Source organism: Triticum aestivum, chromosome 2D (genome assembly GCF_018294505.1).
Source record: "Triticum aestivum cultivar Chinese Spring chromosome 2D, IWGSC CS RefSeq v2.1, whole genome shotgun sequence".
In the NCBI taxonomy this organism is placed as follows: domain Eukaryota; kingdom Viridiplantae; phylum Streptophyta; class Magnoliopsida; order Poales; family Poaceae; genus Triticum; species Triticum aestivum.
The window spans coordinates 655,247,279-655,261,932 of NC_057799.1; the positions used below are offsets into that span (position 1 = coordinate 655,247,279).

General features: G+C 44.4%; 1 pseudogene; it reads left to right on the forward strand.

Moving 5' to 3' along the window:
* Positions 1 to 3,935: 3,935 nt before the first annotated feature.
* LOC123050872 (putative disease resistance protein RGA1) lies at positions 3,936 to 8,041 on the forward strand (annotated as a pseudogene).
* The last annotated feature ends 6,613 nt before the right edge of the window (positions 8,042 to 14,654 follow it).

Sequence of the window (14,654 nt, forward strand, 5' to 3'; positions counted from 1 at the left end):
TGCCGCAAACCAGACTACTTCCTTAATTCAGAATCCTGTTACTGCATCTGTACTATAGTAATGCACAATAATATATTAGCACTTAACCCACCCCAAAAGCTATGAAACCAGTCACAGTATCCATCATCACTGGATGGAAGGCATGAACCACACCGGTGGCGGCCAGCTCCGCTGCCGCCCAAGGCCCTCGACCATCTCCCGGCTGCCATCCTTGAGGCTGAATACCCCGATGCCATTGTAGTAGCGGTCGCGAGCATCCTTGTATCGCACCGGGTCGTCCTCGGTGTAGTAGACGCAGCCAGCCCTGAGGTCCGGGTGCTCCCTCGTGGACACGCAGAGGGAACCGTTCCCCCCGACGAACAGCGCGGTTTCGCCGATGTCGTCCGTCACCTTCCACTCCTCGCCGCCTGCACCAAGGACCTGCACCTTGAAGGACGGAGATGTCCGCCGACCCTCCTTGAGCACGACCATCAGCCGCCCGCCTGGCGTCACCATGAGGTACTTGCGGTGGTCCATGTCGGCCGGCAGCAGCTAGCAGCCTCGGCACGATAACCTCGCTGGCGAACATGCCAGGGTCGTCGGCGCCACGCTCCTCCTACACCTCCACTGCACCGAAGTATGTGATCGAGTAGAACCTGCCATTGTAGTGTATGGCATCCTCGACGCCGTTGCGTGAGTGCACCAAGACTCCACGGGCCGGACACAGCTGAGGCGACTCAACTCGGTCGCGCGGGAGCGCAAGCCTCCACGAGCCTCCCCCCGCCGTGGCGAGGGCCGCGATGCCGAACTCCCACCCCGTGATCAGCATGGCGATGGCGGCAGAGTCGGAAAGGACAACCTTGTGGTAGAGAAAGTGGCGCATCTCCTTGGCTCTAAACTTAACAGCGGCGTGGGGGTATGGCGGCGCCCCCCTGAGGAACCACATCAGGGGGAAGGCGAAGTGGTGGCGCCCGCAGTCGGTGTAAATGTGGGGAATGGTGTCAATGGCCGGGAGCACGCGGTGCTCGCCGGCCGGTGGCCAGGTTGACGAGGTGCATCCTGGCCCGGTCGTCGGCGGTGACAAGCCATCCGCAGGAGGAGGTACCCAGAACGACGTGGTCTGGATCCGGGGCGAGAACGGGTGCGGCGCGGCGGTCGGTGAGGGAGAAGAGAGTGGCGGCCGCCGGGGCGTCGCCGGGCGCAGGACGAGGCACGGCGCCTCCGGCATGAACGCGTGGCATGAGGTGCGGAACACGGTGGCGAAGGCGAGGCGGTCGAGGAGGCTCAGACGGTGGTGGATGTTGGCTATCATCTCCACGGGGAGGCTGGCCATGGAGGCCGTGGCGGCGGCGGCGGCCTTCTTTCGCTCCATTGCGTATGGATCGGATCGACAGGGGATAGATGAAGGAAAGTTTGTGTAGCCTTAAACCCCTTTATTTACTTCTTTTTTTACAGTTTGTCTAATTCACATCTAGATGTTTTTTAAGGATGTCACATCTAACCTCCCACAAATAAGGCAGCAACAAGGAAAAAAGATGCTGGACAAAAAAAATAGACCACAAACATAGTGGAGATCAGGTTAGATGTGACATAACTATGTCACATCTAGATGTGTCCTAGATAGACTTTTTTTTACGGGTACCCCTTTATTATTTACTATACACCTGATTATGCCCTTGATCAGGCCGGGCTTCGTGTGGCAGATTTCACTTGTAGCAGCCATCAGACCTGGAAACTATAAGGCCACTCAACTCCGTGTGGCAGATTCAAGGCATCACAAATCTGAGCCTATGCAAGCTCCAGTCCTACATCAGTATGCATGTATCCTGTGAAAAGTGCACTGCAGTAAGAGGCGTGCTCTGCTAGTAAAGGAAAGCAGTCCGGTAGTCCAGTGCCAACAGCTACACCTCTCAACACCAAACACCCAACACCCCAAACCTTGATCATCAACAACCAGGAAGATGCAGTGCTGTGATCATGCATGCACGGAGCTGACATCGTATGCTTGGTCGCGGATGAGGTCCGCGGGAAGCTGAGCTCGGCAACGGTCTATCTCCAGCATGCGCGCGCGTCTGGAGGCCTCAAAATTGATACTCCCTCCGTCTCAAAATAAGTGTTTTAATTTTATACTAATTTTAGTACAAAGTTGTACTAAAGTTGACACACTTATTTTGAGACGGAAGAATCAAATTAAAATACTAAAAATCCTAATAAATATGAATTTTCTAAAATAGTAGAGCTGGTGTTGGCCGAAGAGGTACTCTTTGGCCAACTGTTGGCCGAAAAGTCCTTTTTGGCCAACGGTTGGCCGAAAAGTCCCTCTTCGGCCAACAGCAGGCCGAGAGGGTGATACTTTTGATTTTTCTGCATTAAGGTGTATAGTTTGCGAATTTGCTATAAAAATCATCATAGTTTCAAAAAAAATCTGAAGGTTGACTCCTGTGAAGTCTATTTCTCGCCTTCTCCTGCTGATGCTGCTGTGCTTTTAACAGCGAACGCTCGTCGACGGCAAGTAGCACCAGTCCAGGTGAGCAAGGCTTTCCATGTGTATGAAGGTCATTTCGCGACTATGGTACCCTTTTTTTTGTATTAATACAGTACAGATGCAGTAACATGCTTCTGAATTTAAATTTGTATGTACTACAGCTGGCTTATAGGGATAATTCTTCTTCATGTGTCTGTCTTGCCTTGCGCAGGGTATTTGTTTTCTTTCTTTCACACAGTATACGCGTGATCAAGGATGTCGGTATTCCGCTCGCCTAGTCTATTCGTTTATGCTAGAGACACTTGGGAGAAAAGTATATGATCTAAGGTATGAAACAAGGAGCAGGTAGAATCAACAATTTAAGATATGTTACCATAGCTTTACAACCTGGTACACCGGCAAGCGGACAAAGCTGTGAGCTCACCCGGGACCATGGTTGCTTCTTCGTGGAAGCTTCCCAGCATTTTGTATGCAACAAGGAGCAGGTAGCATAATGAATTTTGAATGCAATAAGAAACAGGTAGAATAATGAATTTAGCATAACAACAAGGAGCAGGTAGCGTCATGAATTTTGTATGCAACGGCAAGCGAAAAAAGCTGTGAGCTCACCCGGGACCATGGCTTGCTTCTTCCTGGAAACTTCGCAGAAGCTGTGAGGGTTGACTCCTGTAGGTTGTTAGGCTCCCCTCCCTCACTCCCATCCAACATTATTAGCTTCATTTCTCTCCTCCTCCACCTCCTCCTCCTCCTCCTCTTCCTCCTCCTGTGCTTTTGACAGTGAGCGCTCGTCCACGCCAAGCAGCACCAATCCAGGAGAGCAGCCGCCTCTTGAACCTTTTGCTTTCTTCTACATCTTGGTTTCTCCTTCTGCGCTCCACATACCACTTTTTGTTTTTGTTTCTGTTTGTTGTTGGAAACTTGGAACTAGAATCCAGTGAGATATTTTAGCTTACAAGAAACCTTCCTTTTTGAAGGGAATTCAGCAAAGCTGTGAAAGGAAGAACTAGAGCAGAGAAGAAGCGGAATAGAACACTCTGTTATGAATATGTGAAGTAGGTGGTGAATATGATTGGGTTTTTTCATGTACTGCTTCCAGAGTTGCGTAAATTCATAAAATGAACATGTTTCAACTCCATCATATTGCATGTGTTCCATTTGTTCCTGCCTAGGCTATTTCTCTCAGATCCATATGTGAATAAATCTCACTTGAATATCTCAGTGTATAGGACTTCTAGCCAAAGTAAAGTATCTTTGTTAATAATTGTAAAAGATAAGTTTATTTCACTTCATGTAACTAATTTCATAGGAATTTTTGGTGGACACGTATCTGCAGTAAACAATTACCTATGATAGTCGGTTTGTTGTATACACATAGCCTGCTTGTTAAATACTTTGACTGTAAAATTTACTTACGCAGTGCTAATTGCGTATCACTGTTTTGTCGCAGGACGACACCATAACTCCAGCCAGCATGAGCTTATCTGCTACCATTGGGGCCATCAGTGGCTTCAATGAGTGTGTCACTTTCTGGCAGTGGGCCAGATCTGCCATTTCATCACTGCACTCTCAATGGAGTGGATCACAGGAGCAAGATCTCCAGGGTCGTGTATTGCAGTTGGAGAGTGGCCTACGTTCTGAGGGATACTCTTCCTGCAATGCACGACCTCATTAATAAAGCAGAATGGAGCCACGATGATGCTGTGGCAAAAATCCTTCCCAATCTCAAGGATGCAGTGTTTGATGCCGAGGACCTTATTGATGAGTTCAGATGGTATGAGAAGAAGGTGCAAGCGGAGGGCAATGCAAGCCAGTCTCCTTCCATTGACTTCTTTGACACCGTAATCCAAGACGGCTTCAACAAACTGGATGACGTCCAGTTGAGGTTGAGCAGTCTTTCAAGTCAGATGGATAGTATGGGGCTTCGTGGAGTCGCACAACGCTTTGACAAATTAGTCAGGCCAGAGACCACCTCTTTTCCAAGTGAAACAAAAATATTTGGTCGTGACAAGGAGCTGAAGCAAGTATTAGAATTTCTCAATGTGCCTATAAATTCAAAACGCAAGAGAGCAACTAGTTCAGTCAATGCATCAACAAGCACAGCAGCAAGCAACCATTTTAATAGCGAATCAAGTCTCCCTGTTCATGTGATGAATGGATTTGGTGGTGTTGGAAAGACTACTTTGGCCCAACATATCTGCAGCCATAAAGGAGTGAGGTCACACTTTAAGAAGATAATTTGGATTTGTGTCTCCGATGACTTCGATGTGAAGAGGCTGACTAAAGAGGTCATACAATCCTTTACTGGAAAGGAGGCAACGGCTGGTAATTTGAATACTCTTCAAGAGATTCTCTCTAACCATGTGAACAATAAAAGGTTATTAATAGTCCTTGATGACGTGTGGGATGATGCCTTGAAGGAAAATGGACAGTGTTGGAAAAAGTTTTGTGCACCATTTAGAAGTGCCCAAGAGGGAAGTGCGATGTTGGTCACCACTAGATGTCCAAATGTTAGGGACGGGGTGCGCACAATGGAGCCTGTTAGATTAGATGGTCTGGATGAGGACATATTTTGGAATTTCTTCAAATTGTCTGCGTTTGGATCTGAGGAATCTAACAATGATCCCGATTTAGAGGGACTTGGTAGAAGTATAGTTCCAAAATTGAAGGGTTCTCCTTTGGCTGCCAAAACTCTCGGACGCATGTTGAAAGCAAACCCTGAAGTATCACATTGGAAATCTATACTTGAGAGTGAACTGTGGCGGTTGCAACAAGAGAAGACTGAGATTTTACCTGCCCTTCGGTTGAGCTATATGTATTTACCATTCAAAATTGAAGCGATGCTTCGCATTCTGTGCTATGTACCCCAAGGATTACAAATTTGACAAGGAGCATTTAGCTGAAATTTGGGCGGCAGAAGGCTTTGTGGAGCCTCAAGGTGGTGTTCCCATTCAAGATGTTGGCTGTCAGTATTTTGAAGACCTTGTAGCACGGTCCTTCTTTCAAAAAGTTGGCGGTCAACACGTAATCCATGACTTGCTGCATGACATGGCACAAAAAGTTTCAGAGGATGACTGCTTCATCTTAAGAAATACGAGTGACTTTGCTATAGTTCCCCAGAATGTTCGTCATCTGTACGTACTCCCTAGCAGTGAATTTGACCATTCCAACTTGCCGAGCCTATGCAACTACACGAAGCTGCGTACCCTAATCTGCAAAAAGAGTTTAGGAAGAAAAGCAGATATTGTAATGGAACCCTGGTGTGATAAACTTCTCCGTATGCGTGTGATGTCTTGTGCCTCCGCAGATAAGTTACCAGATAATATTGGCAACTGGAAGCATCTTCGGTACCTTGAAATATCCAGAGCTTGTTCTTTGAAGAAGATTCCTTCAACTTTCTGTTGGCTATATCATATGCAGATTTTATATGCCAAGAAATGCAAGCTAGAAATTCCTGGTGACTTTGTGAAGTTGACCAGTTTGCAGAAATTCGAAGCAATAGGATTAACTCTTGATTCGGCCAATAAAGAGGGACAAGGAATTAGGTTAATAAAGAATCTGAACCAAATTCGTGGATACTTGGTGATAAATAATCTTGCCGCCCTAAGTAAGGATCAGGCAGCTGAAGCTGAACTGAAAAATAAGAAATATCTTGATAGGTTGACATTGAATATGCATTCGCCCTGGGGTTTTGGTATGCTGCCAACCATCCTATCAGCCTCTTGTCAGGCTAAGAACAAAGAAGTGCTTGAAGTTCTACAACCTCCTATCAGCCTCAAGTCTCTGCTCCTCCAGAATTATGGCGACTCCTCACTCCCAAGCTGGTTTCAGCCACAAAACTTGCCAAGTTTAGAATCACTCACTTTTCAAGGATGTGATGGACTCAACAGCATAAACTTAAAGGAGACACCCGCATTCCTGTCTCTCGCAGACGTAAGAATTGAAGGGTGCAAAAATATATCAAGCCTCGAAGATTTTCTGCATCCAGGTTATGTACCAGGCATCAAGAAAATGGTGATTATCAATTGCAAGATGTTAGAATCAGTACCAACTGAAAAGTTTGGGGATTTTGATTTCCTTGAAGAAATGTCCTTATTCCGTTGTCCAAACATCAGCCTTCAAAGATTGGTTTCGCAGTCCCTTAAGAAGCTCGACATGTGGGATTCTGGTCTCTTTTGCAATATCGACTGCTGCTCCCTCACTGAATTTGATGTATCATGCAAGTCTATCACATCCATCCAATTGCAAACGTGGAGTCTTCCAGCACTACGAGAGCTGCGTATTCAGTCTGAATCTCTTGCATCTATTGGCGGCATTGGAGCATTCTCGTCCCTTAAAGTCATAAAATTTAGTGAGTGTCGTAAATTGCCAACCCTTGATGGCCTGCTAACACAAGAGCATCTACCCGCTATTGAGGAAATTGAAATCAGATGTTGTTCGGAGTTAAAGTCCCTGCCAGCTGAATGGTTTCCCTATCTGAAACATCTGGTGGTTGATGAGTGCACAAGTCTCAAGTGGCAAACAGGTTTTGTGTTGCCATCATGCCTCCAAAGCCTACGCTTAAAGGAATGTGGGGATATCTCTCCATGTATTCCCAGCTGCCTAGAGAACCTCACATCCCTCGTCTCACTTCAAATTGAAGGATGCAATGGAATAAAATCCATTCCAGGCAACGTTTGGCACAATTATCTTGTATCACTCGAGAAATTGGTGATTAAGAAATGTCAACATCTAGTTTCAATTGGTGGAGCAGAGGTGGTTGCAAATATCAAGGAGGTGGAGGTCAGGGGGTGTCCAAAGTTAGAGGAAGCGGACCAGATCAATAGGTATTTGTGCTAGCATTTAATTGTTTTCTGTCCAGCTTTTACTTCTCTATTGTTCGAAATACCCTATATACTGGACATAAGTAATTGATTATGCAGTAAAAATCCAACTTGTATCGTTATTACTAAAGTACGCTGAACTTGCTGATCACACCTACCTGTATTGTATCATGTCTTTTTTTCTGCTTGTTTGTTCCCATGCTTAATTAGCCCGTATAGAATCCTGATGTTTTGAGTAATTCCATACATGCATGTGACCATGTTTTGATAAAAGTTGCTAACCATGTTTTATTTGGGTGCCGTGCTTTATTTGGGGAGCCAAATTTGCGTTTTCTGACCATGTTTTCTTCTTCAAGTACAAGGAGGACAAGAAGGACTAGGTGACAGGCGATCGAGCTGGAACCAATGGCTGGACTAGATGGAAGTTGGAAGACCTGAGGACAACGGGACTATTCCATCTGTAATCCATATTACGGTTCTATTCCATTAATCTGTATGTAATCCATGCATATTTGTGCTGATAACTATCAGTTCCCAGTTTGCGCAATCGTAGCAAAGTTGTTGTAACTTCTGAAACAATAGTGTATTATGTGGGTGTCATCAGTACTATTAGGGAGAAGGATTTGAATATGGTAGGGTTTTTGTCCCGGAGAAGGTTTCCCCACCATATCCAAGTCTGTTTAGACTCCCAAGTTGTGCACCTACCAGACGTTGTATTTTTATATATATGCATTTTGTGTGTTTTGGTTTTGGCGCATCTTAACTCTGGAATATGTTTACCTGCCATGGCATGCATGAGCACAACATCTGCATCGATCTGCCTGTGTGTGATTTACCCCCTTGTTCTGTAGTTTTTCTTCTTAGCTCTGTCTGTGGTTTCTGCTTGTGCTCTCTTTCTTTGCTGGTTTTCCCTATCTCTCTGTTTCTCCCAATACCAAATGGCGTGTACCTGAGAGAAAAATAGAACTGATGTAGATGTAGGCTGTACATTTGAGAATAAATTAGGATTAGCTTGGACAAGGAGCCTCCTCTGATGGGTTCAGACTAGCTAGTCCCTTGTGGTAGTTTCAGATTACAACCAAGTTGAATGGGCCTTGTGGGAAGGACACATGATTTGAAGTTTCTGAAACCGAGAAGTACAGTAGCAGCCTAACGTTTGATGCGAGAATGGAGCTTGAAGGGTTAGATGTAGGACCAGAACTGGGCTCGGGCCTGTCGGCACGCGGATACGCCTCCGACATCCTGTGCGAGGGGAAGTTCCTGGCGCCAGCGGCAACATGTGACATTGGTTAGTTCATGATAGTATGGGAGTGGCAGCCTCTCATGGACGGCCAACCAACCGTCGTGGCACTGAATTTAGGTGGGAATTAGATGTCTCATCCCGTTCACTAGGCCCCTCCAGCCTGGCATTGAGTGCATCTTAACTCTGGAATTATTGATAGATTATTTCAAAAATAAGGAATTTATTATAGTGTGTTGCAGAGATATGGCTAAGGTGGTGTACTCTGGCTCACCAATACAGTATATGTGTGTGCTGTTGATGTTGCTGCCGGTGCTTGGGTGACTTGGGTGTTCACGAGGAAAAAGCAAAGTTGGTTTGTAGGCTTGAGACTTGAGACTAGTCTTCTTGTGTTTGTTTCAGTTTCAATTCAACAAAGCTGCAACCAAGTCATAGGAAGGATCGGCGGTTTCAAGTTTCACAAGTACTCCGTAGCCAAGCACAAGCCTAGAGTTTGCTCTAGTACATACATTTGGTCAATTAGGAATAGACTGCACAACAATTAGGAACACTGAAAGTGGCATCTTGCATGGCACAAGACTGAATCTGTCGGTACAGGTTTCTTTGTTTTCTTGGTACAGATTAAAATAGGAAGCATCATAAATCAAACCAACTCTGGAATATGTGCTTAGTTACATTGCCTGCCTGTTGATGGTCAAGGGTTATTTTGCAATTTAACCTTTGCGTTTCGAGCTGCAACAAATCAACAGTTCAGTTTATGGAAAATCTACTGATGTTGGCGCTGGTGGTTGGGGTGACTTGAGATCCCAACAAAGCATACTTACTGGACATTTTTTTTTCCTTTGATTAAGAACTAATTCAAACCGCAACCAAGTTGATTGGACCTTCCAGCTAGGAAGATTGACAGTTTCAGGTTTCGGAAGTACTACTAGCTACAGTAGTTCAGTGTAGCAGATTTCGACGCCTCCAGTGATTATTTCAGTCTCCTGCACAAAGTTGAATCCCAAGAGTCTGTGTGTTGATGATCCAGACTAGTTCTTTGGACAATGAGCCGGCAGAGGTGCAGTTATGTTGTTTTGGGATCGATAGATGCAACTCAGATGATGATTCTTCATCACTGTCTCTATGTGCTGGTGGCGTGCATTGCCTCCGGCAAATTATTTGCTCTGTCTGGTTGACAAGAGAAACTCTAAGAAAGATCGTGTTCTTCCTATCAGATGTTATTAGTACGAACCAAATTGGTGGGGCCATTTCTGTTGCTACTGAAGTAGCATAGCTGCTTCTTTTACCAGCAGCAGTCCATCATCACTCTTATTAATTACTCCCCCCGTCCCATAATATAAGAGCATTTTTTACACTACACTAGTGTTAAGAATGCTCTTATATCATGGGACGGAGGGAGTCGGTTTCGGTAACTAAAGGACGCGCAAAAAAAAAACAGGTTTCGGTAACTAAAGAGAACTGTATGGTCTGCAACTAACTTCCTGTTCTGCATCTCGAGATGCAACATGGGAACGGTCTTGTACTATGAAAAGCTGCTGCACTTGTTCTTCAGGACGGATTATTTCAGGAGGAACTGCGAATCTGCTGTTGACCAAACAACATCTAGTAGCCCTCCCCTCCATGCTCCACATTTTTCAACAAGTTGGGGCTTCAATGTGAGTAAGGAAAACAAATTGTTGCTTAGGAGGATTAGGGGAAGCTCGATGACAAGGTTCCTCGGCACGACGTGACTGCTGGCCGCGCAGACGACGAACCTCGCCGGTCGCGGCGTGCTCTGGGCGCCCATGGCGTTCTCTTCTCACGAAATGGTAGAGGCGCTAATATTTTGGGTAAAACTGCGGCTTCTGGCCAAGGTACTATTGGCGCGAGGCAAGATGGGGAGGTGGCCTATTCCAGCGGCAATAGACGGTGACAGTTTCGTTCGAGCTCGATCTCGTCGTAGATAATGTACAAATCGTGGTGCGAAATGCAGTGATGGAATCAATGTTCCACTGTGATCATTACGGTGCAAAGAAAAGTTCAAACTATCAACCAAGGACGGTAGCAGGAGATGGCACGAAGGTTTTTTTTTTAGAAATCTGGAGATGGCCCGAAGGTGTTTCCAACTAAGCTAGTGTGAGGTAGAAGATAACACGGTAGTGGCCTGGGCTTGGCCCAACATGCAAGGGCTGTTGTCTTCTTCTTTTCTTTTTATTATTTCTATTTTATTAGCCTAAAAAATCTGATTTTATTCAATTCAAACTGAGCTCAAACCTTGTGAAAAAGTTTAAAGTTTATGAGGCTCACTCGGGAAAGATCTATTTTTTTTATATTTCTATGGACCCTAATATCGTTTGCCGGGTAAGCTTTATTTTATTAACAAATGCCATCAACCCCACAAAACATTTTCTTATAAAAAATCATAGAAAATCTTAAAAATATACGTTGCTCTTAATTTACGAAAAAAATGCCATACTCTAATATCAGAAATTAACCATGGATGTTAAAAATTATATTTAAACTTGTCGTAGTCCACAATTTGATCTGCCATGTGAACACAAATGAAAGAAAAAAAATGCCATGATAAAAAAATGCCATCTCTTAATAAAAAGAAAAATGCCATTTTACAACACAAAATTCCATCTCTTAATATACAGAAAAATGCCATTTAAAAAATCCATCTCTTAATAATAAAATGCCATCTCTTTAAAAAATGTCATCTCTTAATAATTAAACGCCATCTCTTTAAAAAATGACATCTCTTAATAATTAAAAAAATCATCTCTTAATAATAAAATGCAATCTCTTTAAAAAATGACATCTCTTAATAATAAAAAATGTCATCTCCTAATATAAAATGTCATTTCTTAATAATAAAATGCCATCTCTTCATAAATATGACATCTCTTAATAATAAAAATGCTATATCTTAATAAGAAAAAATGTCATCTCTTTTTATAATAAAAATGTCATATCTTAATAATAATAAAAAGACAAATCTCAATATAAAATGGCATCTCTTAATAATAAAAATGCTATCTCTTATTAGAAAATGACATCTCTTAATATAAATGTCATCTCTTAATAATAAAGATGCTATCTCTTAATAATAGAAAGTGCCATCTCTTAATATAAATGTCATATCTTAATAATAAAATTGTGATCTCTTAAAAAAATGACAGCTCTTAATAACAAAAATGACATATCTTAATAAAAAAAATTCATCTCTTAATAATAAAAATGCAGTATCTTAATAATAAAAATGCCATCTATTAATAATAAAAACACCATCTTAAAAAAAGTCAATCTCTTATAATTAATAAAATAATGACATGTGACATAGTTTGAAAATTTATAAACTGCCATGTTAATTTTCCTAGAGAGAATGCCATGTGATGAAAAAAGAAAGATAGACTGGGATTGAAGCAGCTGGAGTGATGCACTGCTAGCTAGTGTGCCGACACTTATTCTTGAGGATGGATTATTTTAGAAGGAATTGTGAATCCACATCTTTCAACAAGTTGGGGGGGGGGGGGGGGGGTCAATGCGAGTACAGAAAACAACTTGTTGCCAGGAGGACTAGGAGATTCTCGGAGACAAGGTTCCTCAGCATGATCTGACTGATGGCCGCGCAGACGATCAACATCACTGCCCGTGGCGGGCTCTGGGCGCCGATAGCTTTCTTTTCTGACCATATGCTAGAGGGGCTGAGATTTGGGGTAGAGCGGAGACTTCTAGCGAAGGCCATACTGCCGTGAGCAAGGTGGGGAAGTGGGCTATATCGGCAGTAATGTCAGCACGGTGAACGGTGACAATTCTGTTGGAGCTCGATTTTGCCGCGGATGATGCACGAGTTGTGGTGTAAAGTTCAGGGATGGAATCTTTATTCCACTGTGATCACTACAGTGCAAAAGAAACATTCAAAATATCAATGAAGGATGGAAGCAAGATTTTTTTTCCAGGGGAAGCAAGAAATGTCATGAAGGTGTTCCGCGCTAGCGCGAGGTAGAAGATAAGACGCTAGTGGGATGGGCTTGGCCACACATGCAAGGGCTGTTGTTTTCTTTGCTTTTATTAGCCTAAAAAATGTTTTTATTCAATTCAAACAACTTTTAAATTGTTATGACCACTCAAACTAAGCTCACACCTTGTGAGAAGTCTATGAGGCTCACCAAATTTATTTAAATTCCGAAATAAATAATATGAAGCCAATTTTAATTCAAATTGGGGGGGGGGGGGGGGGACCTACAAGTGTGTTATTATATTTACAAAATTCTTGACAGTTCAAAGGGAGACTTCTCATATTTATATAGGAAGCTATGGATAATTTTACAAGGAGACTTCTAAAGGACTCATATTAGTGCATTAATTTTTTGGATGCATCCTAGCATTTTATGAGGTTATGAATTATCCTCATTTTTCACAATTAAATGATGATGCTATTAAATGATCATGGTGAACATTAAAACTCCTAATTAGTAATTAATAAACCAGGGTTGTGGCATAACACATAGCTTAGGATAAAATTTGTAGAAGCTTGTATAGTGTCCTTCCTGTCACCTGCGATAATATTATTGCGGAGATGACAAGCTCTCCACTGTATGAATCATCGTCAGATGCTTTGTCCGAAACGACGAGTGCCCAGTCACAACTCACATCGTCAGATGGCAAGCACGCGTAGGTATTTGATTTCCCACATGAAATCCAGGGATGCTTTTGAAATACCATTGGTACTCCACAGAAAGAGAGAGGTTTGGAGAAACAGCGAGACGCGGAAGGTGGAGCCAAGTCAGTGCTTTTGAACCGTTGATCTCTCGTCCAACCACCCAGATCATCCTCCTCTCAATCCCCATTCCCCGATCCATCCTTTCCGATGCGGCCTGAGCCTCCTCGACCGCCTCGCCTTCACTGCCGCCTTCCGTGCCTCGCGCGATGCATTCAGGCCGGAGGCGCCGTGCCTCGTCCTGCCCGGCGACGCCCCGGCGGCCGCCGCTCTCTCCTCCCTCGCCGACCGCCGCGCCGCAGTGGTGCTCGGCCCGGATCCCGACCATGTCGTTCTAGGATATCCTCCTCCTCCCGCGGGTGGCTCGTCACCGCCGACGACCCGGCCCGGCTCCTCCTCGTCAACCCGGTCACCGGCGAGGACCGCGCGCTACGAGCTAGTTGCACACAAATTGCTATGAATGGATAGTCCTAGGAAGCTAACTAGCACACAAATTGCACAAATCAGCGACCTGGTAAAAAATCACCAAATGATGAACCCTAACCCTAGCGGGATGAACCCTAATCCATGGGGGAGGCGAACACGCATACCTGGCGAGTGACTTCTTCGCCGTCCGAAGAAGAGCTCAAGGACTGGTCGCTCCAAGAAACCATGGCGGAGCGGTGAAAGGCGGCGAGTCGACAGTGGCGGCGCTGGCGGTGGTCGGGGTTGAGAGAGAGGAGAGCGAGCGGGATGAACTGCCTGGTTTGGTTCGAACACCGACCGGTGCGGGCCACTTACACGGGCGCGCGGAAACGGCCGTCTCTCGCCGTGTAACGGCGTCCGTCAACACGCGCCACGTCAGCCTGACAGGCGGAACCCACCTGTCGGATTCGCTGTTTTCTGGGCTAAAACACAGAATCAGTGCTCCACGTTACAGATTAGCCCCATTGTTGGTGGTTTTTTTGTGCCCTGCCTCAAATGTGGTACTGATCTGTTACCCTAGCCCATAATGTGGTGGTTTTGGGTAAATAACTCTATGTTTGGTCATTCTTCACTTCAGATGTATTTTACCAACCAAACTGGCGTATCCGTTCAGCTTTTAAGCAAGCAGTTGACCCTCCTTAATTATCAAAGGGAATCAAGTTGATGACATTTGCTGGTTTCGATCGCTACTCGAGTGGCATCCTCTGTTTGTTCATTTTCACTCTTTCTGGAAATTTCTCAAGATATACACTTGCAATTGTGTTTCAGAAAACAACAGTTTGGCTTGCAACTTTCTTGTTGAGCTACAACTGCCTTGTAATAATCGTCTATATATTCAGATGCAACAAAGCTGGCTACAATTAAGTAAAACAATCTGATTTACAAGGTTCAGACTTCTTAGAAGCATGTTCCGTAATGTAGCGCATATACATTTTCTATAAGACAAACTTTGAGAACCTC